The sequence below is a fragment of the Montipora foliosa genome, chromosome 6 (genome assembly GCF_036669935.1).
Source record: "Montipora foliosa isolate CH-2021 chromosome 6, ASM3666993v2, whole genome shotgun sequence".
NCBI classification, from domain to species: Eukaryota; Metazoa; Cnidaria; class Anthozoa; order Scleractinia; family Acroporidae; genus Montipora; species Montipora foliosa.
In genome coordinates, this window is record NC_090874.1 from 3,346,846 (window position 1) to 3,351,845 (window position 5,000).

At 39.6% G+C, this 5,000-nt stretch overlaps 1 pseudogene; it reads right to left on the reverse strand.

Annotated features, from left to right (window-relative positions):
* Positions 1-2,466: 2,466 nt before the first annotated feature.
* LOC138004950 (histamine H2 receptor-like) lies at positions 2,467-3,389 on the reverse strand (annotated as a pseudogene).
* Between the last annotated feature and the right edge of the window lie 1,611 nt (positions 3,390-5,000).

The window sequence follows — 5,000 nt, forward strand, 5'->3', positions numbered from 1 at the left end:
TACCGATTGTCTGCGTCCATTTCTAATTGCTGAAGTAATTACTTGTGGTATGGGGTTTACGACACTCGATTGAAACTTGCTCTAAATTGAATTCTTAAGTTTTGAAAAATTGAAATATATTTACCAGTTCAGTTTAATATGAAGGACTCCATCCAATTCAAAAAGGAATTAGCAAACTAAATTTTTGTGTGGGGCATTATTCGGTGCCCTTCCGGTAGTTTTGACACCGTTTGTGTGGACCGCAAATAAAAAGCTCCCCCAAACAAAACACCAAATACCTTTCATGAAACCGCATTGCCACGACGATCTGAAAGCTGTAAACAGGTACTAATGGCTTAAAATAGAAATCAGCACTTAAACACCCTGCGCGAAATTGCAGGCGCGATCTAGGAGTAAAAGTTATTTTGTTGTACCTTCCGATTTCGGGAAACGAAACGTAGGTAAAAAACAAAAAGTGAACAATGAGGCAATGGCATGTGGATGACGCAGTAGATCATGACCTGTGAATGACGGTAGAATGAACACGTGGCCTCTAAAACATTCCGTTATATTGCCCCAAAACTTTACACTTCCAGACCTTACAGAAACTAGCCAATAATAACAAACGTTACAATTTGTGGATACGAGGAAAACAAAACGGACCCCATTTTAGAACGTGGGATGCCCCCTGCAGGGCAGACCACGTTCTATGGAACTGTTTCTAATTCACGATTTGGAAATTACTATATCAATTACAGGTTTTGCATTTTTTCATAGATATACCTCCACAAAAGTGCGACATGAAGTGTTGTCTGCCGGCAGTACAAGCGGTCGTGTCTCATAGGAAAAGTTTTTGTCACTCCAACATACCCGCTGTAATTTTAAAGAACGACGACTTTAAAGTCAAATGACGGTAAAAGGGAAGAAAAGTTTTATATTTGACAACTGGGGATACAAATTAACAGTCGACCAGTAAAGTTCCCTTCACCAAACACCTGAAGGCAAAAGGAATATAGCAAAAGGTTATTAGGAATAAAAATATGCAGCAAAATACAACGTACCCCGTCCTTTGATCACATTGAAAGGCAAATTTATCTTGAAATCAAGCAGTGATAAACCTCTGGTTCTTGCACCGGGATGTCTTGCTCGCGTTTTCGCAGCTCTTCATCGTTTTGGGAAAGCTTAACATGTGCTTGACGATAGTTGACAGATTGACTCTGACGGTGCCATCGTTGTGTTTTTGGTTTTACTTTCGGCATCACGGATTATCGATTAACGAGTCCGCTAGGCGAGCTACTTAGGCCCCTCCACAAGCATCCGGATATTCTTGAATCTGTACGTTTCACGTACACACGTAGCGTATTCAAATCTTTTTTGCCCGCCCACACGTATCCGGATTCGTTCAAGTACTAGGACTCCTATGTGACTATTGCCAACAGAGCATGCGCCATCAGTCGTGCGAAGTGCGAAAGCGATTGCATTTCGTTCCGCGGCATCCCAATCTCCCACCTAATGATGTATATTGTCTAAAATGGTAACTGAAGCCTGTTAAGGTAGACTGTCTAGATTTTCATTTCATTATGAAGGCGGGTGCTCTTGGGTTTCTAGCAGAAAAACGTAAACGTTGCATTCCCGAACTGGATTTGAACCCGGAGCACCCACTTAACCACTAAAGCTCAACCGACTGACAATTGTACCGATTATATACCAACACTATTAGTATATATGAAATCGTTGCTGAATAGTGGTTAAATCCAGTCCTTGATTTTACAATGGTTAGCTTCTCTTGACGTTTGGCAGCCAACATTTTCTTAGCGGGTGATAATACAGGTTCGAGTCCAGCCAGTTCAGGCATTGGGGTTCGGATTTTAAAACCCATAATCCCTATCAAGCACTAAGCATGCCAAATTGACGGTAATAGTAAAACTCCCGGCAGCACCCGCGATCATAATGAAATTACATCAACCACGCTTCAGTTACCATTGTAGACAGTATACATTAATTAGGTCGGAGACTGGGTTGTCCGCGGCAGTGTTGAATATTTATGGAGTACACTGATTGGATGTGAGTTTGTGACGTCCATGGATTTGAACACATCCGGATTCGAGCGTCCACACGATTCAAATTCTTTGCGTATTCGAAACTTTCCACTCTGGAGAGCGGATTCAAAAAGTTGCGGATTAGCAAGGCGAAATATTATTCGCTCTTTCCATAAAAAAGCATGTCACACTCATGAACAGAACAGAAAAATGAATTAAAGGTTATCAAATACAATTATAGAGACCAAAAGCGTGAGCACGAGAAGGAACAAGATTGGAGAAAAATATTAAGAAAAGTCAAATATTTAGAAAGAGCAATGTAGTGCAAGTCAACATTCATTCAGTTCTTAAGATCTTTAGAAGCTATATATTTGCGTTTGTCCCAAGCTTGCAAAGTTCAGCAATTAACGGCGCAGTTCAATAACACTTCAACATCTTCGAAAATTGTTTACGAAAAGGATCTGTTCATCACTCCATAAATGAATGGATTTATTGCGCTGGATGTATAAGCGAAATATGCATAGGCCAAGTAAACACGACGGTTTGAACCAATCGTCTCGCATTATATCGACGAAGTCAATGACAAGGCAGGGAATCCAGCAGAGAAAAAAGGCGATGACAATAACACAAACTGTGCGAGTTACAATGATCTCTGCTGAGTTAAGACTTGAAAGAGAATTCGAGTTGATGTTTCTTTCAGCTAGGCGTCTGAAGTGTTTTCTGATTGCTTTGAACACTTGAAAATAGCACCAGAATGATTATGAAGGCTGGGAGGAAGACGAACGCGATACCAGAGAATATGGTGTATACCTGGCTGCTTCTGACTGATCGATGCAAACTTACGCAGATTGCCTTTCCTGGATGAAAAACAATAGGTTACCTTGTTGGCCGAAAGTTATACTTGCTAAAATCGAGAAGGAGAACAACCGGCTGCCATGATCATTAATCCAGTTTGGCCAGGAGTGAAGATCTTTTTGTACAAGTATGGCCTCATAACTCGATAGTACCGGTTTACAGCAGCAGTCACGCCATGATTTGAAGCGAGAAAAATGCAAGAAAATGGACAAGAAATCCTTGGATGTGACAGAGGTTGGATCCGAAAATCCATTCCCCGGCAATAAGAGATCCCTCGGATAAGGGCATAGCGACGAGGGACATGAGGATATCGCTACCAACTAGCGCCAAGACAAGCTCGTTGGTGACTGATCGAAGGAGGCCATTCTGGTAGAAAGAAATGCCTAATACTGTGTTTCCAACAATAGCGGTTATGTTGATGAGAAATAGAACTCCAACATCTGCGACCACAGAAACTGTGGTACGATTCGCCAGTGTGATTCCGGAGAAAAGGGCTTCCGTGAAGTTAGTTTCCATGATTGTCTTTGCAAACAATTCAATGGTTACGCGTTTCTTCGCAACGGACTAAAAGGATAGAGTGGTTCTACCTACAGAAAATCAATTCAAGTTCAGCGCTTCCGCTACATCTGGTCATGCCACTTATAAATGACAACGAAGCATTTGCAGTTAGAATCAAGAAAAATCTGGAACCTAAGCGAGGCTCCAACGCTTTAGTGTAAAACGCACGTCGATCCAAAATAACTCATGGTAACATAAACAATATGTAATAACTACAGACTGCTTACGGCAAAGACTCAAAATTGCGGATATATCTGATAAGACGGGTTAGGCCGCCATTTTCGCCTATGATACCAAAGCTTTCGAACACTTACATATCTTAGATTTGTAACAACGAATGAAATTCATCTCATCATTTACTTTGAAGTAAGTAGCCTGCCTTTGAAAAATGTCTTAGAAAACTGTCTTAGAAGACAATCTAAAACTGCATTAATGCGTGGTATCATATAAAGCGATCTTTGTAGAAATTAAGGGTCTGTTAAGTATTAATGCTGAACAAGCGAGACATAGCAAGATACACCAAAAGAGGATTTTAATTGCGGTTTAATTATTTTCAACGTGTATAACAACTATATTTTGAATTAGAATGAAAACGCAATGAAATCGGGTCTTCCTAGCTGCGATAATTTGGTTTGAAAAAGAACAATGAACAATTTGCTGCAAAATATATACTTATTTTCAAGATTTTTTTAGATACCACACTTAGTCGTTTACTCGGTGTTTTAATTCAATCTTCGCTTCCACATCCTGCAATTAAATTCAAAGAACGCATATAATTAAGTTTCTCATCGGTGTCTTTTTATTCATAATATGAGAAGTCTACTTAGTTTTAAGGAACGCATCTCTACATTATCCGACTCTAAACTGCATTTCTTTAAAATGCGCTTTTTTGCAAACGCAAAAAAATATTTCGTGCAGGCAAATCGCCCCTATCCCTCACATAATGAAAAGTATTTAGGTTTCGTAATAACAGCAACAGCAAGATAAGGGAAATTCTTAAAGACGAGAAAACTAATTTAAACGGTTCCTACTGCATGAACGCAATTGAAATCTAACTTCCTGATTTGAAACATTGTTCCCTGGTGGGCAGATATTATTGAAGTGCCTGTTCTTTTGAAAAAAAAACGGACTGTTTTTTGTGTGTTATAATGACCGATATGATTTGTTCGAGACTAGTATTTGAATCATACAGTTGAAAACACGGGTTTGAAAACGCTATTTTGATCTACACGCCAGCCGAAGCCGAAATGAATTTTAATCAGTAACTTCCGAACATTACAGCTAACTCCACCTGGCGAATGTAAAAAGCCGAACTTATACAAATGCTTTTGGCGCTAGACAATTAAGTATGATTGTTTACTTCAACCCACAATTTAAGACTACATCATCAACCGTCCTTTCTGTGGGATTCATGCACATCATTCACTTATCATGATCATTGAGTCCTCATCCACATTAGTTCGTTTTCAAAACTCTCCGTTTTCTTCTCGGCGAAAACGAAGGAAAACATTTTTCATCCACACGAACGTTTTTCAGCTATTCACACTACAACGTTAAAAAACAATGAAA